This window comes from Linepithema humile, chromosome 5, assembly GCF_040581485.1.
Source record: "Linepithema humile isolate Giens D197 chromosome 5, Lhum_UNIL_v1.0, whole genome shotgun sequence".
Lineage (NCBI taxonomy): Eukaryota > Metazoa > Arthropoda > Insecta > Hymenoptera > Formicidae > Linepithema > Linepithema humile.
The window spans coordinates 17,037,835-17,064,524 of record NC_090132.1 but is presented as its reverse complement, the minus strand read 5'-3'; the positions used below and the strand labels follow the sequence as shown (position 1 = coordinate 17,064,524).

The 26,690-nt window shown below is 38.8% G+C and overlaps 1 protein-coding gene across 5 annotated transcripts in view; it reads left to right on the top strand.

The window, feature by feature from the left end:
• The window catches only part of rho-6 (rhomboid-6), a 156,769-nt gene that overhangs the window by 67,116 nt on the left and 62,963 nt on the right, over nucleotides 1–26,690 (top strand). The window contains exon 1 of one of the 5 annotated variants that reach the window (XM_067355916.1): nucleotides 22,234–22,652. The exons of the other annotated variants lie outside the window; for them this stretch is intronic. The gene's annotated coding sequence lies outside the window, so the exon portion shown is untranslated. Of the gene's footprint in view, nucleotides 1–22,233; nucleotides 22,653–26,690 lie in introns of those variants that run through there. 5 annotated transcript variants of the gene reach the window in all.

Here is a 26,690-nt window from a genome sequence, read left to right as displayed (position 1 = left end):
GTGAGACAAAAACAATGAGTTGTCGGATTTACTCCAATATTGTAGTAGCCAGTTATCAGAAAATCTATTATGGAGCATTTCTTAGCAATTCACGCATTTTGTTAGACAGAATTATTTGAAAAGAATATCCGAATTGAAATTTCTTACTTATATATGTAATCCCTTGCATCGAAATTCACACAAAAGAAAACACCTGATCTACATATTCGATCTAATATAATATTTTATCTAATATTTTTTCGAAAACTGATATTCTTGCACATTTGTAATGCGATGTATAAGTATATATCGTACAGACATCACTTTAACAGCAGGAAATACAAAAATAAATCATAATATTTTTAATATTTATCAGTCATATAGGTTATAATAATTAAATTATTATAAGTTTTGTGAATTTAATTCTAGAGACTATAAATATGGAAATATTCGTATCTTATGTCGATTGTCATGATATATAAGAGATCATTTTCGCTCGGCTGTTCTAAATTCATGGGATATATAAAGAAGATGTATCGATTTCAATTGTCGATTCGTATGTTTATAATCTTTGTGCGGCACGACTTCTCGCAAACTGTGTAAAAACGATTTGCCTGCGAGAGAGTCTCGGCTCCGTATAACTTTCACGTTTATGAAGTTGGAGATACGGAAAGTTTGCTCTGCGCCGCGGAAAGAAACGCGATCCCGAACTTCGTGGGGCCTTTGTCTTGTGACGAAGTACCTTCATAGCAATTTCGATTTTCATATCCTTTATATGGCGTATTTTTATGCGTGAACTGAGAACAATGGGATCGATGTCTCATGGCGATTTGCGGCGGATAACAATTGGAACGATCAAATTTTCAAAGCATGAACTTCTTACAAAACTATTAACGGGATTATAATGTCATCTTCTGTGTGTATTTTCTCAAATTTATTATTTTTTTATGACATATAACACATAAAGCATATTCTATTATTACGAATCAACTCCGCTTTTACTTATCGTCTATTTTGTATTATCTTTATATATCCTGCATTTATGTTTGAGCAATATCTTTAAAATATATATACATTTTACAAAAATTATTGAAGTAAATATGAAAATTAAAATTTAGAAGGAATAAGATTAAGTAATTAATAATTTTACAAAATCATAAGATTAATATTTTTATTATCATAGATAGAGAGTATATTTTTATTTCGCTTAGGGAAAATATTTAAGCGCAAAGTTATCGTTCTATCTTCATGCGAAATATCTCGATTCCATCCCAAAAACGAGAGAAAGAAGAGATCGAGGAAGTTTTCGTAAAGCAAAAGAACTGGGAACTCTTGTCTTTCGACGATCTACATCAGGGTACGAATTTTCCTATGGAGTGAATTTTCACGTTCAAAGAAAATACGTTAGAACGATTCAATATTCTCGAAGTTCGAATACGCGCAAGCGGTGACTGTAAGAGCTTTCAATATATACGTTTCAATGCTCGAATTCTCTTCCAAATATTCTTTTACATTGATCTCGCATGTCGCATCAACCCCCAACAATTTCGAATAAAATTAATAAAACCAAGGAAAAAAGAATCAAGGTCAGAGAAGAAAAAATTAATCGAAGAAAATTATTAAATGTATTTGTGATCATCGAACGTATTTAATTCTTTCACGTTTCAAAATCATCATTCATTACTTAGAATAGTAAACGTAAAATTTAGAACGCGAGTATATTACAAGAAAAAATTGTAATTAATCTTGTTAAAAAAATTGAAACTTTGTTATTCTGTCGCCGAATAGTTTTGTCCAGCCGACTTTGCTGCGCGGTGAACCATCGAGATCATCCTAGTTCAACTTCTGCATGATTACAAGCCTCGTTACGTTTATGGTTCCCCGTGGGTCGAGTTAGCTGGAATTAGGAAATTTACAAAGCAATTCGTATTATCGTTGACTGCGTCCACCACACTGAAATAATTATAGTTCGATGAATATCGCGGTGTCGGTTGTGGCGTTCTGGAATCCAGCATGGCTGGAATCGCTCGCGAAGTTTGTCGACGTTAACAGTCAAGTCCGTCATATTTATCGTAGTTGTTTGTCAGTATTTATGGCGTTTTGCTTCACCGATTTCCGGGGAAAAATAATTTATTACGCGGAAACGTCGAGCCCCTGCGGTTGTGATTTCTCGAGCCTGCGTTTTTGCGACGATATCACTATGAAATATTGGAATGACGAAATTTTCGTTCAAAAATTATTTGCATGTAGATATCAATCTGAAACTATTGAAGAAGTAAATAGAAATATAAAATATTTATTGCTTCTATATATTTATATTGTCAATCTAAAATTAAGCAATTTATTAATTTTATGGATTGCATTTATTAAGATTATTTCCAACTATTACACATTTCAATTTTTTTAATGTAGAAAGAAGAAAAACAAAAATACACAATATCTTTTTCATTTAGAGAACATCGTGTACTTCGCAAAATGCATCTGAAAATTCGATCGTTACGTACTGCAAAACGTATTTTTAATCTGACACAAGAATAAGCGGATGCGGAGCGAGAGATAAAAGTAAGCGTGCCAGAAAAGTTGCTAAGCGGAAAGTCATCGCATCTGGCTGGCGGAATGAAGTTCACGTTTTCCGCATGCACAACAGATATCGCGCGAGTAGAAGCACCACGTCGAGCTGTCCCGCGCAACTTTCGTTCGTCTCGTTCGTATTCGACGCGATGCGACACAAAAATTTGCAAGTAAATGAACGGCACCTAAACGTCCATCTTTTCGAGCCGCCGGTATACCGACTTCGAGTTCGAGCCAAGTAACAAAGACTGAGCTTAAACAGAGAGGCGAGAGAGAAAGAGGGAAGGGAGGGGGGGGGGGGACGCGATGAAATCTCCTGTCACGGCATTAATTAATCGTCCGAACTTTTAAGTAAATCGTCGCGCGGTGTTCCCCCATCCCTCTCCTCGCGCCTTTGTCGTTGCCATTCTGCGTGTCGCCGACCGGCATCGTCGGACTATTCGTCATTCGGGCTGCGGCGAGTGTTTCCGAAACATAAATTTCTACTGACGTCGCGCAACTTTCGAAGAACTGGTCGTGACCACTGACAATCCGTCCCCGAGAATGTAACGCGGAGAGATAAGATTAACTTTTACATTGAGAGGAAATGGAAGTAAAGAGAATCATATTACGATCGATTTTTTCTCAAGTATTTGATAGGAAGGGAAAATTCGAGTTTGAATTTTTCTATGTAATTTAGGTCGCAAATGTGAAAAGCATGCTTGCATTATTATATCCACGAGATGTAATTATAATAATAATAAGTTAAAATTAAAGCAAGTTAATTAAGTTAAATTAATTAAATTCAAACAGCAAGTCGAAGATCCTAAATAATAGGGATATTTTTTTCTGGAAAATATTAATATTACATTTGTGTAAGATCAAACTTTGTCATTCGAATATCAGTTCAGAGCAAGGAAAGCTGGTGTGTGAGAGCTTTTATAAAGAATAAAGTACAGCATGACAGGAGTGTAAAAACATGTCCAGTGTCATCCTCTTTTGAATCCACCGACGAGAGTATTCGACGATGTAAGAAACGGCTGGATAGGACATTAATTTCCGGCCTCTCGTTCGCAACGAAAGACCCGTTTTTACAGTCGGCTTTATGCCGCCCTACTCAAATAAGCTGAAAATTATGTGCTGTGTAAGTGGAATGAGAACCTTCTCCCTCCCTCTTTCCCCGCATAGTTCATAAGAAAAGCTGAAAAGATATCGCCGTAATTTCATGCTGATATAAAGTCACAAGCCGAAAAAGATAGTAGAGAGGTATATCCGTATACACAGAGAGAGAGTAATTGGACGTTCCTAGAAGAGAGACATTTTATATTTTTCCGCAAAAATTTACCAGAAAATTTTTTTCATGAAATAAATTTATATTACACCCTTTGACATTTTGGATATATATTTCTTTTTTTATTATGTTATTATGTTTTTGTTTCTCTACATTTTATTTCCACATTTCAATTATCGCAATTATCGATTTACACTATTGCCTTTGATGTCGTAATGCAGTTAGATCAATTGCGTGCAAGTTGCATGTTACAGCGATGCCACATCAAGCAAAAGGTGCATTATTCTCGGGGCCGATGATGTTAATTGTGTGGGCAGAGAGAGAGAGAGAGAGAGAGAGAGAGAGAGAGAGAGAGAGAGAGAGAGAGAGAGAGAAGCGAGAGAGAACTCGCGCGCGTCGTCCGGCGCATATTTCAGCGAACGATCAAGAGGCCGTAAAGGGCCTGCGCTAAATATCCTAGCACATACGAACAGTTTCCGAACTGCTCTAACTGCAGGGGCGAGTAATAGATATTGTTCCACTTATAGTTATCGTGCGCCACGTAGGAGTTATCGACTCCCCCGACGACTGTAATCGCAGAAGTAGTTTCAAGGATCCGTTTTCAGCGGTCGACGCTAATAGTAACGCGATATTGAGTTTCCGTTGTATTTACGAGTACCGGTCTTTGCTCCGCGAGGAAACATAGATATTCCCGGGTCGTTAGGTTACCGCGACCGCGATTCCTCGGTGCAGTATTACAGTATACTTATATCGAGCACCGCGCGCCAAGTGGGCTTTGCACATGGCGGTTTTGGATTAATTAGTTTTGGTTTGGCTCGGATCACATTGCCGTTACAAGTGCGATTACTTCAACGATGCCGGTAATAATTTAACCCGAAGGTAACACACTCTACTTTTAGAATTTCAATATAATTGATAGAGTTATCGCTCATTTTCGGAAGAGTTTCAGAATTTCTGCTATCAATTACATCGAGATTGTAAAAATGGCGAAATTTACCGAAGTAATATTTCACGCATTAGATGGTAATCTCGCGAGAAATTAAAAATCAAATAAAAAGCAAATAAAATCTGTTATATATATTTTATTTGTCGCGAATAAAAAATTATTTTAACGTATTGTTTTATTTTCATATACCAAATCATGCGAATCGATGAGCTAAAATCTATAATACTACACCCATAATACATATTTGTTTGCAATTTTTTATTGGAACATGGTTTGTACATCCTTTCATGATTCTCGTAAAAAAATAGTTTGTAGCGTTACATTTGTTTTATAAAATCGTTTCGCGTTCAGACCGACCGTCCGAATCAACAGACCTGAATAAATATTCATCGACATTGCATTTCCGATAATCTGTTGAGCTAATATTTTTATTTGCATGCGTATTGTGTACATACTAATCCGAAACATAACACGACCATGTTTATTATTAATAATACTTAGGCAGTGTGTGTGGAATAATATCTTGGTTGTCAAAATTAATAATATTTGTTGTAAACCTGGAGGTAATGGATATGATAATGGCCCGGACAAGTTATTCGAAATCATCTCTCTGTGAAATTATTGTCGCAGCGTTTATATCATAAACTGTCGTTGCATCGATTGCACCGCGTATAGAGGACCTGTCTGTTCTTTTTCTTTGTAAGTACGCTTTCCTTTATTCCGCCGTCTATTAGAATCTCGTTATTCAGTGCATTCTTTTTCGCGTCAGCGATACAAAACATAATTTATCTTCAATGGCCATCTCGACAGTTACTATTTCGCGATCTCGTTAATTCTCTCAAAGTTGACCCATAAATCAGTCTAGGGGGGAAAAAAACAAAGAAATTGACAGCGGACGGATAGGATATAAAGATGATGAAGAAAGATCAATTGGTCAGCTATGTCTCTATCGATTATGCATTGGAAAACAGTATAATTGACAATGAGCATACAACGTGTCCGATTCAGAGTACATTATCGCGATTCAGAGCACGTCACGATGACGAGTTAATTCGCAACAGCTCCACGTCGCCGGTTCTCTTCTTCTCGGTATCGGATCGATCTTCTTCCAGCGGGTCCCCCGGCGTTCCGGAACGCCGCGCGTATTCCAGTCTCAGTGTTGCCGCCGCTGGTGGAGTCTTCTCTCGCCTTTATCGCTCCCCGCGTATTCGATAGTTCTCCTAATGGCATCGCGATCATTCGGAACATAATTCAGTCTCAATGATCGTCCCGATCGTTAATGTCCCGCTTCCGCGGTCTCGTTAATTCTCCAGCTTGAGCCTTTATACGGTGCACGACGACGGGTGACGGCGGAATTGCGGCGTGCGGCGCGGCGCGGCGGAGGCGTCGTCGTCGTCGTCGTCGTCGTCCGCGTGGAAGGGGCGGGCTCACCAGAGAGAGAGATAGTCACTATCAATTTTCCTCTAATGGGAGTGCAGCACCGTAACGAGGTCGTACGAGAGGACCAGGGGGAGAGTGTCGCGAGCGATCGCACTCGCGGTAACGAACTCACGACACATTGTGTCACCGACATTAATGACGTAACGAGAGAATCGACGACGCCTTCTAACCGGGTGCTCTAGAGGTTTTCCAGAGACGCGTCAAGTTGTCTTCCTCTCCCCCTCTCCCTCCCCCTTTCTGTCCCGCGCCTTTTTACCTCTAAGGTGTTTTTAATGTCGAAATATCCAAGAGCCGAGTGACGATTTTTAAAAGACTAAGTCATTCTCTGCGCGATACGCCGCGTCACTTCGAAAGGACTTGTATCAAACTTTTCTCATTAGACCTATCACTCTAGTACATTGTCTCGGAATCGAGGTACTTTTGGACTCGCGCATCTGTGCGCATGTTCCGGTAAATACACGCCTTTTGACAGACGCACAGTGCCATTGTGGGGATATGCAGATGTGCGTGTTTACCACGCATTACGGCACGGAATCTCCGTATTTGCGCTGGGGCTGGTATCAAGACGCATCGTGCCACTGTAATATACGGATCTACGTGTTTACCCTGTATCCCCCCGTATCCTCCTGCCGCGGTCGGTATCGCAGACGACGCGGATTGTGGAATTGGTAGCTGCCACTAAATCATTGACTTACCGAGTTCAAAAGCGCCTTCACTAGGCGCTTTTGCAGTCGCATGTTGGCTGTGACTGAAGAGCTCCGCAAGACAATTCTCGTACGGTTGCACGCATCTCTTAGCGCATCACTTTGTTTAGCAAAAGCAGAATATGTATTGTTTAAACATCGACATGAGGGATAAAAAGGATTAGTTAAGTTTTTTCTTGTTATAGAAATACGTTGCACTCTATTGATATATCTTGATCACGCGGATGGATTTAGCGTGTAATAATTAACCATTGTCGATCCGGTGAAATAGATATTCTAATATCAAGATTCAAAAAGCGAATTTAATCGACATACATTTGTGCGCCGCTACTTAAAAAACAATGATATCACGTGTAAACGTGAAAAATGAAAAATCGTCAATCCCGGCAGTGATTTATGGAAACTAGTCTCCCTCTCTTTGTGTCCAACATTTGTCCAACGGCCGTATCGTTCAATGTAAACGCATTTCATGAATATGCATACGCGTTTCATACGCACTCCCTAATTATCGTATACACAATTTTGCTAATCGATAACATCGAGCTGTATCGCAAAAACATTCTATTATATCTACGCAAATGCGATCCTATTAGCCTGTGCAAATCGATTCCACGATTTTACGGTAACAGGTTTAAGAGCTGTGAGAAAAATGGGAATTTATAAGATATTTTCTGACATAATTTACGACAGTAAATATTCATCCTGAGATTCCGGATTAATGTAAGACTGTCGCAAAGTATTACTAACTGTAAGAATATTACAAAGCGAATGTAGAAACTTCTTCGCGAATACTGCGGGAGAATGCAGGAGGGAATGCACGTCTCCCTTGCCGCTGGCAATCGGTCACTGTGGCTCGCCGGCAACGCGCAAAATTTCTAATTTCATCTCTCTGTCGCGTCGCGGGACGCCCATCCAAGTCGTTGTCAACTTTCCCGGAATTAACGAAGAAATTTTCGCAACTCTTTCCGCACTTCCAGCTGGCGGGGAGGACGACTCGCGATGAGAAAAGAGGACATCGCCGCCCCTCTATTCTCCCCCGCAGAGGATGAAGTGTCGGCTAATGGCGATAAGCCGTCCGCCGGAAACGAGCATTTCTGCGGAAAGTTGGCGAGTTCAGCGTTTTCATCCGCGTGCGTGTGAAAGAGAAAGAGTGAGCGAGCGAGAGAGAGAGAGAGAGAGAGAGAGAAAGAGAAAATGCGATCTGAAAAAAAGGGGGATAAAAAATACGAGCTACGGAAAATGAGAGATTTGACGAGGTAGCTGAAAACTACGCGGTGAGGAAAAATTTTCAGTACGCGCGCTCGATGATGCTTTTTCATCGGCCGAGGCTTTTCCCCACCGTAAAGTTCGCCGGCGCGTAATTCAGATCTTACGGCTCCCGTTGTTTTAAGTTTCATAACGCTTTTTACGACGACCCGGCAAGAACGAATTCTCGGAGCTATCGGCGCGAATAGCTCGGCGAATATCTGGGGATAAGTGAAGCCAGTGCGAGAGCGAAAATAGCGCGTTGCCGTTTTGATGTGTAGAAATTCCATACGAGGATGGGGTCACATTTTCTTGAGAACGATAAAAGCGCCGATGAGCTGGCGGGTTTAAAATTCGCGCAGTTAAATATATCGCGTGTTCTCATAGAGATAATTATAGTCTTCAGAACTTCGGATATTTTAGCGTTACATATATGCGAAAGGAACGACAATTGAGAACTATATAAAAGTGGTTTTAACTTTGAGAGACACATGTTTTAATAACATCCGAAAGATCATGTAGTTTTACGCTGTGACAGGTTATATGACTTAAGTTTCGTCTTTTGATTACTTGTTTCTATCGGCTCGGGGTATCTTTATCGGCAGCGTGTACGGTACGCGATGTTCAATAGTGTGTGACATTTGTGAAAACTTGTAAAAGAAATTACACCTGTGTCGCGCAATAACGCGCAAATCTTCTTTCGACAAGTTTTCGCTGGCGCACTGGCATTCTCCGAAAACTCATCGAGATAAGTGGCTCGCTTCGATGCGGTCGCCAACATTGCTGAGAATTAACACTCGTAAAAAGTATCCAGGAAAAACACCGCATTAAGACGGCATCGGAGTTGTGATTTTCTGTGTGTGTCACAAATTCCGCGAAGTAAATTGCAGCGAAAATTTGTTGTACGGTTGAAATTAGTAAAGTGAATAAATATTATCTAAAAATTATTTGATATTTCACGAATTATTTATATAATAATTTTATGAAAATTAATCAATTTAGTAATTTTAAACAATTTTTCAATCAAAACAATGATTGAAATGCTATTTGCTACATATTAATATGCAATAAACGTTTAAAATTAGTAGTAATAATAATATGCATATTTCTATAGATAATATTATGTTAGATAATATTTATTGTAGCGAATATATTTCTTAATATTTATAATGAAATGAAATATTATTTCCTTGAAATTTGAAATGGATAATTATACATTTTATTAAAAGCGCGAGCAGTTAATAAATCTTTGACAGTGAGATTTCAAATTGCTGACTAAGTGTTAGATCCCGAAGGGAAAGCACGGTCCCTAAGAAGTCATTAATTATTTCCGTGAAAGTGTTACCGAGATCTTGACGACTTCCTGCGTTGCATCCACCATGATAGCAGATGAAAGAGGAAAAAGCTTTCTACATTAAATATTTTCCTTACCGCTTAATCGAGTTTTTAATGGATAAAATCGATAACCAATAGGAACGAATATTCTCTTATAGAATCGAGCGTAAAAGAAATTCTTTTTTAAAAGAATCTCTAATTATAATATTTTTAGAGAAATCCGTGCGAGGATGTATATTGAAGCACGGTAAATTGCTTTCGAGAAAATGCAATATACAAAATAAATAATTTTTGCTGGTTATATTTTATACACATAATATAAAATTAGAAATTTTAGAAATTTTTTACTTTTGGGAAAGGAAATATATAAAATATAAGAAATTTTTCTTGTTTATTCCGCGGCCAATGATTTATACATCAGACGCTGCAGAATATCGCAAACAATTACAAGACTCGAAGAAGAAATTCGAAAGCAGGACGAGAGTTGATTCCTCCAAAATTTATCAGACTGAAACTACCGGCGCGTCGAGGTCGAGCCGGGACAACGCCCGAATTTTGCGGAAATTCGCAGCGCCCCGAGCTTTTCGGTTCAGCATGATGTAAAAGCAAAATGGGAAAAGACCAGCCAGCTTGTTTTTCGTATTTTCTCTTCCTCGGCGGCTGACACGTGGGGCGCGCGCGTGGGCGCGATTATTTAGGGGCAAATGCATGCTGCCGCATGAGAGACCTTGCACGTATCTCGCAGTATGGCGCAGGAAGCGGAAAGAAGAATCCGCGAGACGAGAGAGGCCGTCTGATAGGTGAAGGGAAGACTTAGTTATCTCGAAAGGGATGGCGGAATAGGATTCTCTGGTTTCCACGCTACCCTCCGCGCGAATAACCTCCAGGCGCACGTACCTTTTTCACGGCACCCTTGCCGGCAGCTCGAGGCGATGGAAGTGCGATAGCGGGTAGGTTGACTTGCTTCGAGTAGAGAGTCTCGTGAACGAATTACCTGCGGAAAGGAATAGCGAATGTTGTTTGCGACGGTAATACGGGGTTATCGATATCCGCACGCAGGTAAAATTGATCGTCGCTAATGCGTTAAGCTAACAATGTAATTTGAGAGAAAAGAATGGCGCGGTCTTTGTTAAACGGTGAAGTTCTAATTTTTCCATAGCGACATAGTTTGGAGAATTTTATTGCCAGTAGTTTATTTTAATCCTACGTCTATAACGAATATTTCTTCAAATGAGCAATATCATCATTGCTCGAGATTTCAATTTTCTCTTTACGCTCAATTCAAAGTCAGTTATCTTTGTGACGCAACTCCACTCAACACCTCCCCCGAGGAAAATTCGGGTCGGAATTCCATAAGGAATATACAACCTCGCCATTCGAGGAACGGCAGCATCCTCTAAATCCACCGTGGGAAGCTGCAATTTGCGCAGCGTGAGCGTTATCGCGTTACGATCCCTCTGAATGCTGTAACAGCTGCTTTCCGGCGTATATCCAACGGAATCGAAAACGTTATCGGGGAGAGATTCGTTATCGTCGCTGTCGCCGTAAGAGACGTTCTCGCCTCCCTGGCGTCGTTATATTTGCGACTCGCGTCGTTACAACGAGAAAATCAAGCAAACGGCGGTTTCCGCGTACTCGGCGCCGAAACGAAGGCGGAGAAAGACAGAGGACGAGACAGACAGAAAGAGAGAGAGAGAGAGAGAGAGAGAGAGAGAGAGAGAGAGAGAGAGAGAGAGAGAGAGAGAGAGAGAGAGAGAGAGAAAGGAAGAGAAAGCGGGAAATTCGGGGTTCCCGTAGGAGCAGTCGGCGCCAGTCAGACAAACTTGTCCAAACCGGAATAACCGACCCTTAAGAACCGTCGAGGCGACGGGGATTACCTACGAGAGAGGGAAGAAGGGCTTTCGCTGTTTCCTCATTGTTTCCGTGCGATTCCCGAGGAATTTCCTCGCTTCCACCCGTTCGAGAGCGTCACAAAATTACAACGTCGATGCCGAATTCGGAACGATGCCGTTGGTCCTCGCAGCTATCTTCCGCCGGAAGTGCACAGAATACTGTGTCCGAAAATTTCAGCTTGAGCAGCTTCTTTATGATAATTCTCCCTCTGCATCGCACGGTGAAACAAGACAGTATACATAGATGAATTGGGAAATAAAGCTCGTGCACAATAACGACGAGAATTGCTGAGAATAGATTTTTCATGAAATTTTTATTATCGTTCACTGAAAGATCAGAATATCATCAAACAGACAGTGTATGCGAGTTATTTTTTCTAGATTTAATACGTTTTACGTTCGTAATAATTATTACACGTTATGTATAATAGTAATTACATTTATCGGCAAATGTAAAATTAAAATTAATTGTTCAATTGCTATTATTTGAAATGAAGTTTATTTGCTGAAACTAATCATATATCGACGTGAAATAATGAGTATTGAATTTCGATATCAACGAAGTCACTGACTATTCCATATTGTGAATTTGATGCGTTAAATCATTGCAATTTATGACGATTTATGGACTATCGTTCGCTGTCATTAGTGCAAACGTTTTTTGTTTTGCGAGGAAACAGACATCTCTTTTTTTCTCTCATTTTACAAATAATTGTTGGTAAAAAATCTTTGACTACAAATATAGTAGCATTATGTTCTTTGCACCATCGTCCTTTTCGGCTTTATCGCGTTCTTCTTTCTCTTTCTTTTCCTCCGGTTCCCATGCTTTATTTCGCCGCAACTTGACCTCCACCCGACAACCGCAATGCCGGAAACGTAAATATTTATACCAGCGGGCCGCAGTTTCGCGCCATACTGCATCATTTCTGACACACGCGCCGACCACATAAATCCGGCGAATTGATTTTCTATGGGTCCATGCACGATGAAAGTGGAACGCAGAAAAAAACAAGAAAAAAGACGAACATTTGTTCTTTATGTATCTCAGGAAATGAATTGTTCTGTTGAGATAGTGTGCATTCTCAAGACTGTTAAGGAAATAACAAACGGATCATGAAATTTATCTTCTCTTATAAAAATACATAAATTTATATCTTTTTTCTATAATAAAGTTTAAAAATCATAAATTACAGTGTAATGTAAATTAAAGCCGCAATTATTACATCTATACAATTTTAAATTAAATCAAAAAGCTCTACCTTATTAAACACACATATTGTGTAGCGTAAATATTTGATGTAATATTTTTAAAAGAAACGAGTCTCTTTTTTGATGTTATATTTTTGAATCTAGAATGGTTATAAATACATATTACGAGCTAAAAAAGTTTATATGTTTTAGCTTAACTTACACACTTTCCAATTTTTTGATTCAGTAATTTTTATATAACATTTATTGAGGATTTAGAAAATATTACGCTATTTTTGCTTCACATGTGATTACGAAAACACTGACTTATTTTATTTCAAATTACTAATATAAATTTTTCAATTTTCAAATATTAAACAAAAATTTAACAAATAGCTGTTTCACTTTCACAATAACGTGATCTAACTTTTTTAACGAAATGACATATGTATTATGCGTTTCCCTCTTCTAGCGTCTCATTTTCAGACACTTGACACTCTTAACAAGTCCACAGCCAAGGCGAGCTCTTTTTAACTCTGGTTTCGAGTGTCAGCAACCGTCATAATCCCGCTCCCTTACCTGTAATCCCCTTTTCACCGCACCTCGACTCCTCTCGTCATCCGGGAAGAGGGTGGGATATTCGCCCGTCGGAAGAGAACTAATCTGGCTTCATCGAAGTCCTTCGATATGAGGGGCGGCGAGGAGTGATCTTCCTTTTTAACTTAACGCCTTCGAAAAAAGGGGATAGACGCGCATTTCGCCGCGACCACTTTCTCGTCTCCATCTCGTTATTGCCTTTCGAGTCAACATGAAAAGTCTCGTCTTAATACTACTGAGATCTTCAATCTCCAATTCGAGAATTTGACTTACACATTTTCCAATATTGTATTCTGTCGAAAAAAATTGTGTTTACGATAATTGAATAACTTTAGATCTCACTGCTGCTGAAGTGTGGAATTAGAATAACTTGCGTTTATTTTTTTTATGATAAATGCATATTTTTATAATTATTATGTATTGCATAGAGGAATTACAAATGAAATTAATTAACTGATGTATTTAAGTGATCAAATTCAATAGTATTCGCTGAATGCGTTTTTATATTTTGCGAGAAATTTCTTAAAGTCATACTTCAAAGTCATGATGGAGTGGAAAGGTATTCTTTGGCTTCTTCGTGTCATACGAGCACGGTAAGACGGGATATTCTCTTGTTGAGAGGGGTTTAGCTATGCTTCATCGGAGTTCCCTAACGTCAAGAATGGTCCTTTTGAAGTTAGCGCCTCTGTTGAAGGGGATGATGAGACGCAACTTGCACCATGTCGAATCGTTGACCTGACGATTGAGATTTTCTAAATCTATTTCAAAAGATTTTACCTTTCGATTGATAATCTCAAACTTTCATTCCTTTTTCATTTAAATTAAAGGCGATCGTTAACAAAGCTCTAATTCGCTAAAAACGCGAGAAATTTCTTTGGATAAATTGTTTCATTATTTTTGAAACAAGTCAAGAATTAACAAACTTTTGTATTTCTTTGTCAGGATAAAGTGGTCTGTTGTTAAATAAAGTAAAGTTTTGTCGTAATTGAAAAAAATATACACCTTTTTTGAAATAATTATTTTTGTAAAATGAAGAAAACTTGCTATCGATAATCTTGTTAGTCGTTTTTGAACTAATTGTATTCTTTGAAATCGTCTTCAGTTCTTCTGTAAAACTGCGTATGACTTCAAGAATTATATAAAACAAAGCTTTTCGAGAAAGAAAATAACGAGAGGATTGAAAGTTGTCCGGATAAAATCTTCTTAAGAAGATTGTTCCATCGTTCATCATATTTCGTTTTAGTTTGCCATAGTTTGTTGTTTTCCTTTTTATTCATTATTCTGTAATATCGTCGATATTGCCATTAGTTTCAAGCATTTTTATTTATGAAGATAAATGAAAAAACTTTTTGCATGTTTGCAAAGAGAATGTTTCATACATGTTTTATTAAATGTTTATCTGTGATCTTCTTCAACTTTTTTAATAATCGCTGGTTTTATCGCCAGATATGTCGAAAGTAAAATTGTGTAACATAGAACTTTCTTATAATTTTTTAACGATTTTTTTCTAAAATTCTTCTACATTTTCTTTCTACCTAAATTAAGTACATGTAAGCAGAAATGTTATTTTTAATCGGTTTTGCAAAATACCAATCACAACTTCCTTAACAATTAATGAAGTGGTTGTTGTTTTCAAGTTACTCTATTCTTTAAAAATAAAATAAAAACTTTAAATTGATTTTTTTTAACACAAGATTTCTGCTTACATGAGTTTTTCTCAACTGCCACAATTTTTATTTCGCGCCAGGAAGTGTTTTAATGGCAACTGGATATATCTGGATGCCTTCCAAATCTTGCATTTTTCTTCAAATTTACGGAGATCTTTCCTTGCCACTTAAAGAATTCCGCCTGTTTGCTGAAGGAATTTGCCGACTAAGATTAAAGATTCACAAGAAGGGCCAATTTCTCCGAAATTTCTTCATCAACAGAAAGTTCTTTTTACCGTGGTTACCGTAGCGGCCATACGTTCATATTTCCTTTGAAGCAGTCATTAAATCAAGAAGGTGCAGTATGTCTTCGTCAGGAATCTAATCTGGCTTCCGGAAAGTGCTGCCGCGGCCTCCTTTTGAAGTTAGCTCTTGCGTGGAGAAATTCAAAGAGCAAAAACCGAATGGGAACTCTCCCAGTTTCTAGCGCGCACGATTTCTTTATTGCGAGAATTATCAGTTGTTTCTGAAGAATTCGGGAAACTTTAAAGTAGAAGCTTTCTCAGTTATTCTTATTTTTTCTGCAAAAAAGAGAGAGAGAGAGAGAGAGAGAGAGAGAGAGAGGCAATAGATTGATTGGAAATAAAATTAACTGAATCTTTTTTTTTTTTTTTTTTTTTTTTTAGGAAAGTTATGATGAAAGTTCTTTTAAAAGAAAAGATGTTGCTTGTAACTCCATATTTTCATGACGCCAAAGCGCTTTCTGGAATCTCTCTTTTAGAACGTTACATTGATGTTTGTTGATTGATTTTATCCTCATCGAAGATGCGTGATATTCTTCTACGTCGACCCCATTTTTCTTTTCTCCGATTTGTTACTGTCAGGTCAAGGACTCGCGAATCCTTTTAACGACATGCCCGGGATAAGAATGCTGCTGGAAAACTGCCAATCTCGATTCCTCCTCGAATCACGAAAACGAGTGAGTCAGTCTCGTACCGCGGGATACGGAGTTCGAAAAAACGGACTCACTTGCCGCTGGGCTTCTACAGCCAATACGAAGCCTCATGCCAAAAGGAAATCGTTTTCCCGTTTTATCTCGTCGCTCCAAAGAACGTTATGAAAAGCGTATTCGCGAGAAAATCCCAGATCGGGTCCGGGAAAGCGTCGGTAACGAAATTGTATTCTCGCGGGAAGAAATCTAGCGAGTAGTTATTACAATCGAGATTAGCGTAAATTCGAGACAAGTTAGCAAATCCTGCGCCACCGTAAAAGTTCGAAGCACGCTAATTTTGGATAAAATCATTCAATAATGTAACACGTTTTTAAGTAATAATTAAAAAAAATAGTCATTTTAATGCTAGCTTATTATATTTAATATTTATTGACAAAGAAAATAAAAAGCTGTATTTTTTGCGGAGCGTAACAAACGTTGTACAGAAGCGTTCAGATGTCTGTGATATTTCTTCAATTATGAAGGGTCTGTGAGTGCACGACGGGCTTGAGAAACACCGATCCAGAGCCAATAAGTATTGTATTACTGTGGTAACATAGCGGTTACGTCGAAGGCTAAAGCTTTCATAGTCATTCATCGTGTAGGAGTGTATGCTGGAGCATCGCCAAGCGATCGATTTTCGAGAGGTTCATCTGACGATTTCTACTAGTTCCCATAAACGAGCTTTATAAAAGAAAGGCGGAAAAAGTAAAAAGAAAGAAAGAAAAAAAAAAACGCTCGGCGACGGAAATTCGTGGCCAATGCGACCGTTCCTGTTTCCGTTGCCAACAGAAAGTTGTCGGCGCGATCAGAAAATCCCGGGCGTTATCGACTAAAGGTATCAAATGAGGCGAAAACGTGACGAGAACGTTGTCACCGCTCGTATCTTCTATAGTTTCGCTTTTACGAGGTGCGGAGGAAATCTCGGGGACCAGCCGTCGTGAAAAAGAACGTGAAAGCTTTAACACGGCGGGAACATACATAAAAAATTTTTGCAGCATATATCACGGTGCCATCGGCTCGCGAAGCTTTTTTTTTATAATTCATTCTACGATCTCTGAGCGCTTACGCTTATAGGATTGATAATTTATTACTGAACGTATTTCGCTCTTTTCTCTAGTTAAGCAAAATTTCATGTATTCATACCTTTAAAAAGTAGAAAGCATGAACAATAAATATACGATATTTTAAAGATATTTTTAATGAGTATTTATCGTGTTTTAAGGAGATTTTCAATACTAATTTTGAAGTATTATTATGTATTACCAATTTAATGATCAATTACAGCCAATACGCTTATTTATGGGAACGCTGTATGAGTGAGCACGGGTACATCTTTTCATCGCCATTGAATCTGAGCAGTCGTGGTAGCTATCGGTAGCTAGTGGTAGGTCTCTCGGTACCGGCGCACGTGCACCATGCCTCATTCTCAGTCGATGGCCTCATCGGAACTATCCATCTTGGAAATTGCCGAACCTTAGTAATCTAAAGTGCCGAAGGCTGCCTCGACCAACGTTGAGAAATAGGAACGCTTTACCCGAGATAGGCTTTCGGCTCTTCGTAGACGAACATCAACGACAGTGTCAACTTTAACCCGCGATATTTTTGAAGGATGTACGATGCACATGATATTCTTATGCAAGATTGAAAATTTCAAAGTCGAAATTTACTTAAAATTTCATGCGCGAATATTGGAGAAATATTGAAAAGTTACATAAAAATCTATTAAGTGTTATATGAATTATATATTTCAATTTAAAGTGTATTTCATGCCATATATCGGAGATGGATAAACATGCTATATAAATATGCGCGGGGCATGCGTGTCTTCTTGGCGACTGAACGTTTTATTGAGTAAACTTAACCCGACCGTTCATTATCTTACAGTTGCAATTGAAATCTGAAAATATATGGTACAACTCTGCAACGCGCGCGGAGTGGTGTCGGTTACCTCCCTCTTTAAAGTTATTATTACTTTAGTATTATTCTTCTTTCTCGTTCCCAGAGGTTGCATGTAATAAAGAAAAGTTGTTCTGCGCAAGGTACACATAAAAGAAAAATGTCGACTGTCAGTGGCACTGCCAGTAATGCCCAGGCGCACATACCACTGCTCGCTACAAAGTATATGGTAATCCCAGATGCTGGGAAGATTGTCGTAGGGAAGCGTCTGGTATCTTTTGCCAGGCGCATGGAGATGACTGCAATATATTAGCGTAACGTCTACGAGAATTTTCTACGATCTCACTACGTTACTGCACTTACCCTCCACCTCTTTAGTCGCACATCTGATAATGTTTTTGTATATATATATATATATAATGCGGTCTCCCCGTCGCGCTTGCAACATTTTTTAACTCGAAATTACTCATCGTCGCGAGCAATTGATTGTTCCCGAAAAAATGCATACTGTTGCGATAGTTAATCGATATGCAGTCTAAATATTCTAACAGCATATTTTGAACTACAAACGTTAGTCACGTAACATTCGTGATTTATTTTTATACACGCGAAAATGAAGATTGCTAAGACGTTTATTAATTTAGCGATGTTAATCTTTAGTCGTACAACACATTTTATTATTTTACCAAAGTGATTAGAGAAGCTTGTAATTGTATAATAAATGAAGGAAATGTTTAATAATTAAAATTATGCAATTTTTATGCAAACGATGACGTCATGCCGTCACCTCTGTCAACTTGACCCTAATTAAACTTTGCAATTTTGTTTTCCAGATTCCCTTATTTGTGTCGCGTCGCCATTTTTCCCGCGCTGTCACATAATTATCCGGCTTTGTTGCTAATCTCTTTATTCGCGACATTCTTCCCGAAACGAGAAAATCTACGTCATTCAGCCGCGTTTGGCTTTGACAATCTCATCCTGCCACCGGATGAGCTACTTTCTTGTGCACGCGCGCATACATACAAGGTGTATGCATACATGCGAGCCGGGGGTACATAATGCAGTATGCAAATTCCCGAGGCCAGCCGTTACCCCCTCCCCCACCTCTCCACCCCTCTGCGCGAACGCTACACTCACGCTTCTTCCGCGTTATTAACCCGGCCTAAGGTCCGCGACCCAGTTTTTACATCGTCGAACAAAAGAGCCAGCGAGGTTATTAAGATGCCGACGCCTCGGTGCCCTGGTAACTTTTGACGCACCCACACGCGACCGACCCGTGACTATGCGTTCACACAGAAGTCACTCACCTCAGCACATTTAAGCTTTTCGATATCTATGGCGCTTCAACTCCCGCCACTGCTTGCAGTGCTCGCTCTCCGAACGGCTTTCCACGCTCACCGTACTTTGATTATCACCAAAGTTGTTTACATATAATTAATTATCACTCCTCTATAATTGGGAAAGACGCGTTACTTTACGATAAAACATGATAAATACTCTTTTCTTCGCTCCCGCCGCTTTTGTCTCGCAATCTTTTATCATCCTCTTTCATCTTTTTAGACGTGTCCGTTCCTCTTTACTAATTTTAATTACCTTACACCCCTTTATTTTGAGAGATTTTGCTCTCGGGCTTCCCTTTGATTTCGCGAGCTGTCTTTTCTTTGTCTCTGCCCTTTGTTCGTCTTCTGTATTTTTTTTTCCCTTTCTTTCGATGATAAATCGTATTATCTCCGTTCGTCCGCCGTAAGTCGGAAAATACGTTTCTAAGAAAGGCGCGGATATGAAATCTTTACTCCGAGATCTCCCGCGCACCGGAGGATTTCTCTTTGAAGTTGTAAGAAGTGATTCGCGAGGCAGGCGTTTGAATTTTTATAATAAATCATATCGCACCAATTCATGAAATTCCATTCGTTTTTCATCAGATAAGTATTTATAACGTTTTGTTGCAATTTTATTAGGGAATAAATTTCAACTCCAGTTTTTATTTATTTTATTTTGACGCAATTGTATTTATTATTGGATTACGGTTGAATCGCGAATGTCAATTTTTTTTTTAATTTCCATATGTTTCCAACAATTTAGCCGAAGAGTTCTCTAGATGTGATTTTAATTTGAAAAACTGATTGTCAGGGAATTCAGGATTTCTTTCTTCAAATACAATACCATCTCTTTCTCGCTTCCTCAGGTTAGGACGAGAGAGAGAGAGCCAGTATTGTAGCTGATACTTTCACGATCCTCTTGTACAACAAAGCCACACGAGAGTCGTACACACAAAAGTCACCCGCGTAGACTTGGCCGCACTTGTTCCGCTCCTTTGTGTCTGTTTCGTCCTTTCTATTTTATTTCGCGTTCATTCCTTTTGAGCGATGCTGTGTACGTCGACTTCGGCTCGAATCTACCCGTTCCGCGCTTCCTGTCATTCAGAGTAACAAATAGCTATTAACTCATTTCAGTGGATAAATAAGAATGGCACGAACCAAAAACTTCAATAAATAAAATTTAATTTTAATTTGCTAAAGTGAAACAACTTTGTATTTAATTTTTACAGATTTTGGTTAAAGATGTTTCGCAAGTTTATTATATTGTTTTATGTTGCAAGTAAATTGAAAACAACACTTAATTTTATTGTAGCAACAAAATTTAACGTTAGTCTTACAGATCTAAATTTTTCGTCAACCTCATTCGTCACAATGTGCCACAAATGGTGGCCATGTGGAGTCAACTCTATTTCTAGCTTGTCTCTTGCGTCACGCGTCTCCGGTTTCTCGGTTCATTTTCACTTCTGCTGCTTAGTGTGACCCTACTTTTCTTTATTTTTCTAGTATTTTTTCAATCTAACTTAACTTGCTGCATGCGTATTGCGTATTCTCTCGCAGGGGACAAAGTTGGGGATTCTTTTCAACACAGATGTCTCGCTCCACCAGTTTATATACATTTTTCACTTGCCTACTTGCGCTCCTTGTTCGTTCTTTCTCCGTTTGGTCCTTGAGAAAACAAGAGTATTTTAGATATTTGCCTTGTTACGACGGTTTCCTCGAGCCTTGCCGACAATACTTAAAGTTGGAATTCGGATACGAAATTCGAAATACGAGAATTTTATTCTCGATGCGAACAACAACAAAAAATGGTTGCAACGTGAGCTATCCAGTTTACGAGTTTCTGAATCTCGCGCGATTCTCCATTTGCAAATTTATTTCGTTGAAATAGATTTGTTTTGTAAAGAAACTCTGAAGATGTTTCCTTTTTCGAGCTCTTACTTGAATTCTAGTTCTTAATTTTTCAATTAAGCGAACCATTGTCATGTTTCGCTTGGTTCGATTATTTTGCTCGCTTTCTTATTTCGCGTCTCGGTATTGCAGGGACGACACAACGGAAATCCTCGTTTCGAAACTCAATACCTTTTTCGTCTCTCTCTTTCTTTCTTTCTCTCTTGACTCCCTCGCGCCATAAAGCCACGCGAAAGTCATTCAGTCTCTCATACGACCATAACCCCACGTGTTCGTGCTCTCTTTCAGTTTATTCTTCACGTTTCTCTTTCTTTGATTGCCGTGTCACCTCCTTATCTCTCACTCGTTTCCTGCGCGGCCTTTCTACTGTCCTCTTATTATCGTAAAAGACCTCGTATCCCGCGCTACCGTAAAGAAATACTTTTGTGCTTTTGTTCTTGTTGCGAAGATCGCAACCGATCGCGACACAAGTGTCCGCGATAAATCTTACAAGAGTATGAGAAGAACGAGTAAGTCATTTTGAAAAGTCCTTCAAGATATATATATTTCGAAGGTATAGATATTGGATGATCGATTCCTTTCATCAATATAATTTCCGCGGGGTACAGTAATAAAATAGATTTAAAAAGAATTTTTAAACATGGAAAACCATTATTGTAAAATATATTAACAAATGTGGCACAATCATATTTTCCAGTTTAATTTTTTATTATGATATATAATATTTATAATATAATATTTAATGTTTAATATATTAATATTTATATTTTTTCGAGGAGAAAGATAACCATTTTATATATTTAATATTTTAATGTGTAAAATACTGAAACCCTCAGATATCTGGCAAGGTATTTGTTGAGCAACTTTTTATCACTTTTTCGCGATCGATTAGTAATATTTTCTGAAATGTTGAATCCGCTTTGCTTCTTATCTCCGCTGAGCCTAATTTCATTTTTTATGCTTCTCCCCACGGCAAACACCGGTAAACGGCGCACTGCTCTTTACTCTAGTGGTTTCATTTCCCCCGCATTTGTCGACCCTCTCGCTTCACTTTACCCCACCGCATCTTGGATTGTTGACCCACCTTCGGGCGATTCTCATCGAGAGGAAAATAAACGAGCCACTTCATTCGTGATTTTGCGGCGAAGATTTTATTGGCGTTGCGGTTTAAACCGATATTTTTCTGCGCTCGCGTCTCGCCTTCCCCGTCTTGCCTTTCTCGAGGATATAAAAGTTATATTTTCTTACAATATTTGTCTGTTAGTATTACTGTCTCGTTTAAACTCGTACTAAAACTTTTTCTAGTTGTCGATAGCCATTACTCCCGAGTTCATAAAATACGCAGATCAATTAATAGTATAATTATTCGTTGCACGTACATGCAGCGATTCTTTAAGATAAATAACATTTGAAATAGGAAAATCATATGTTATTATTAAAATACGTACCGGAAGAATGCCGAAATAACTAATCTATATCTTTTTTTTCTGTTTTAGGTAAGCGAGTCACAATGTATAAATTATAAACGTCACCGTCGAGAGACTCATCGATCCTCTTGACTCTCAAGTCTCTTGCACATATTTGATTTTGGCGTGTACCGCTTACTAATCCGCGTGCACGAAGATCAACAATCTGTGACGAGAGCTTGCGCCGCCATCCATGAATCTTTTATAACGTCCCCGATAAATTTCTGCGCAAAGTCGCAGCGAATCGCAGCCGAAGGTATGACTATCAAATAATCGTCTTTAAAAGATTATCGTTTCCGATCTCTGATTCGATGTGGAAAGTTTGTACGTATTACAGATTTATGGCTTTTCCCTGTGAGACGAAAATCTTCTCCGTTATTACGATAACAATCAAATTCCGACATTTAGCGAAAGTCGATTTACATAAACTTTTGTTGTATCTTTTTTTTTTTACGTTTTATGTAAATCTGTGTATGGTGGACACAAAAAAGAGCTATTTCATTATTTTTATCTTGGACGAGTGACTCTTTAATTTTGCGATATTTTAAAATTTAGATGAAAAAGTGGAAAGATTCAATGAATTCTAAATATAGAAATTCAGAGAAGCTACGTTTCTTTACTCATATCAACGTACATTGCATACAATTTATCAGCCAATTGGTTTAAAGTTCTTATTGCGTAATCCAACTGTATGAATTATTCCGCAAATTTATGGGGCATAAAGTTTACAGTATCAAAGCGATATTTGTCAAGCGGGAAGATATAAAGTTTATTGGAACCGTGTGTACACACAAACCGTAATTACAAGTAGCTAATTCGCTGCAAAGTACGCGTATTTACCGTAATGGAGTGTTAAATGTTTCAATTACCCGAGTCCGTCATGCGTTAATATATTGCAGCAATGTAATTCGTGTTATCACTTTATGCGATATCATGTCACTTTATCGTCAGTTGAAACAAATTCTGCATTTTGTTCGCGAAACGTGCCAAGCATCAGTCTAATTATGATGATGAGTGGAAATATTAGAATTACATCAAGACAAAATTATTCGCATTTCCACAAATAAATGATCGAACGGAAATAAAAGTAGAGATAAAAAATAGAGTTAAAAGGATAGCAATTAAATATAAATAACATTTGTTTCATTTTGAGGTATAAGTAGATATCTATAAAGTCGAATTAAATTATTGCAATAGATTATTTTATTCTCGCGAAGATAGGAATTGATACAAAAAGTACTTTAAATTTCATTACACAAGCAGACACATTGTGAAATATATTATTATCGACTTATGCCATTATTTTGCTCTACGGCTCAATTAGAAGTTCACATCTGTTGCGAGCGAAATTACTTTTGCATCCATTAATCTTTCAGTTTACTGTCGCGCCGTGTAATCAATATTAGCATTACTGTCAGCTTCGGGAGTTATTATCTATAACGCGAAACCACTTTCGCAGTAAGAAACCTTGGACATTGTCTCAGAACTGATGAGTCTTCTTCGGGAACAACGATGCACAATTGGGAGAAGCTAAACCGGGTAGCGCCATATTGCGCGAGCTTTTTGCGAGCAACGCGAGCGAGATTATGGCAGCGGGGTCTGCGATTTATTTCCGGTACGACGCGTTTCGCGCGTCCTGCTCTCCTTCGCCACTGTCGTTTCGCCATTCGTCGATCCGACAGTTCCACTTCTCGTTCCTTTTCATCTCTCCCTCATCGAGCGGACGTTTGCTCGCGTTTCTTTCTTTTTTTTATAGGTATTCGTTTCTTTTCGCGAAATCGACGGAGTTTAAAAGTGCGCCACGCCAAAAGCGGCTGCGATCTATTGGTCCCATTCGTCAGATCGACAGCATACGACTTCCGACGACAAGATTCGGGCCGGCGCTCCAGAGATCGTCCGGAGTGACTGGAAACCGAAATGGATTTTCCCGGCGCATCTTGTATCCGAAATAATATAAATGGTCGCGACGAAGCGCCGGCGTATTCCTCGCGCGAAAATCATTTCGTTCCCACCGTTCTCGTAAATTTATTCGATCTTGACGCGCTATAATTGAATACAAAAATATATTGTGCACTCCTAGCTAAAATAAAAATTCTCAATACAATTTCATAAATTTGCTTAAACCAGTTATATATATTACAATACGTTCTGCTCTCATTCCATATCTCAGAATTTGCAAGAACTACGTTTGAAGAATTTTAATTAATTAATTTTAAGAACAATTTTCTCGGCGCGGTGTGGGAGGACGCGCTTAAAGATAAAAGTGCCGTCGCTGCTTAATTACAAAGCGTAAAAGAAAACGATTTATCGAACGGGGCAGCTTCTTACTTATCTTTAGTTAAGTAGTAAATCACAGCGCACTTTTATTCATTCAGGCTTTATTATAAATTCAGGAGCTAACTGGCTCCACCGGACAGACTTTCTTGAATTCTATTACTTTTTAAACGTCGAGCTTTTATCTTCGGTAAAGCGGACTACGTAAAGATTTATTTCCGCGCTTAAAGCTTAATCTCTTCTTGAATCTCGTTTCCGGATGTCACATCGCTGCCACGAGCAAAAATGTATTAGCTATTATATTTTTTTTCGCCAGCGATTATAAAACGCATGTTCGCGATGCACCCGCGATACAAACAGTCGGAAGGTCTGTGCTTTTCAGCCAGGAATTTTCACGGAATTCGCCTATAATTTTCCGCGAGCGCGAAACGAGTATGTCGCGCGTCGTTGCTATAGATCTTCATCGGCTTGTACGGTTTTATGTGTTACACGTATGGATTTCCACGTCAACTCTACTGTCTGTACATTTGTGTGACATACAAGCCGTTTCATTGAAGAGTTAGTTTCTCTGTTGCCGTGCGCAAAGATAACCTACAAAGCATGATAGATCAGTAACTCCGCGTTTGAGACTTATTTTTTATTTTGTCGTTTATTGTTCATTTTTTTTAATAATCACGGAAAGCGTTCGAATTGCAATCGATAATATTATTATTTTACATTGTTATTATGGGTAAAATATGATACTCTCGTCACTCTCGTTACTGTTGATATCCTAAATGTTATGTTAACATATCCAAAGTTTTGATGTAAAAAAAAATTAGTTGAAATTTTTCGTGGCGCTATTTTATTAAATCAACGTCCCTTGCAGAATGCTCGCGAGAAGAGTGTGCGCGTATACGTGCAAAATGCAAATTGTATCATCGAATGTCCTTCACGGCTTATTTCAATAGCTGCACGCGTCCGTGGCGTGCGCGTACATTGACCCGCGAAATGCACGCACACACATATATTGTATACGTATACTTGTGCGTGTAAGAGACAGAGAGAGAGAGAGAGAGAGAGAGAGAGAGAGAGAGAGGGATAGAAGCAGGGAGACAGGCGCGGACGGAGCGCACGCGTTTACATACGTCGACGATGTGTAAACGGCTTAAGCTATTACATCGGCAGCGGCCAGTCGGCACGTACGTCAGTTAATTCGCCTGTATCGCGGTATATGATCCTAGAATTTACATAGTCCTCCTGTTTGTAACGTACGTTCACGTTCACGTAAGTGCGTGAACGCCACACGATCGGTACCTGGACATGTATGTCGTCTCTGCCTCTTCTCTTTCTCTCACTCTCTCTCTCTCTCTTGCTCTTTCTCTCTCTCTCTCTCTCTCTCTCTCTCTTTCTCTTTCTCTCTCTCCTCCTTCTACGCTCTTCCCACCGGCCACTGGCGTGTGAATGGATGCATAGATAATTATTATTATGGAGCACTTCCCGTGTTGAGCATTGCTTAAAGGGGATCTCGTAGCGGTGCAGCGTTTCTCCGCGGAATTATCTCAAACGCAGGCGCACCCTCAATGTTTGCATTCGCGATCGTTTGTTCTCGGTCGACTGCGTAAATCTCATCATGCATAATAGGTACTTGTTGCGAATTTCACTGTCTTCCGCAAGGCACTAAATGTGGTTCGAGTGCAGACGAGGGATGAAAGTCACTCGATATTACAGCGTGTGTGTGTGTGTATAACAGCAGATTCTTCGAGTGATGAAAATGAGAAAATGGAATTAGATAAACGCGATCTATTCTATTTACTCCTTTTAATTTCGAATTTCTAACTATTTAAGATGTTATGATGTTGATGCGGTGTCCAAGAATTTATTTTGCAAATCTTGTACGCAGCTTCTTCTGATACGTAAATTTTGTAATCTGTTTATTTAGTTTATTTAGGAATCTTAGTTTATTGAAACTATATCAATTTGTAATATTTGTTGTGTGCAAAAACCGATCTACACTACAATATTAAATGCAGAAATTCAA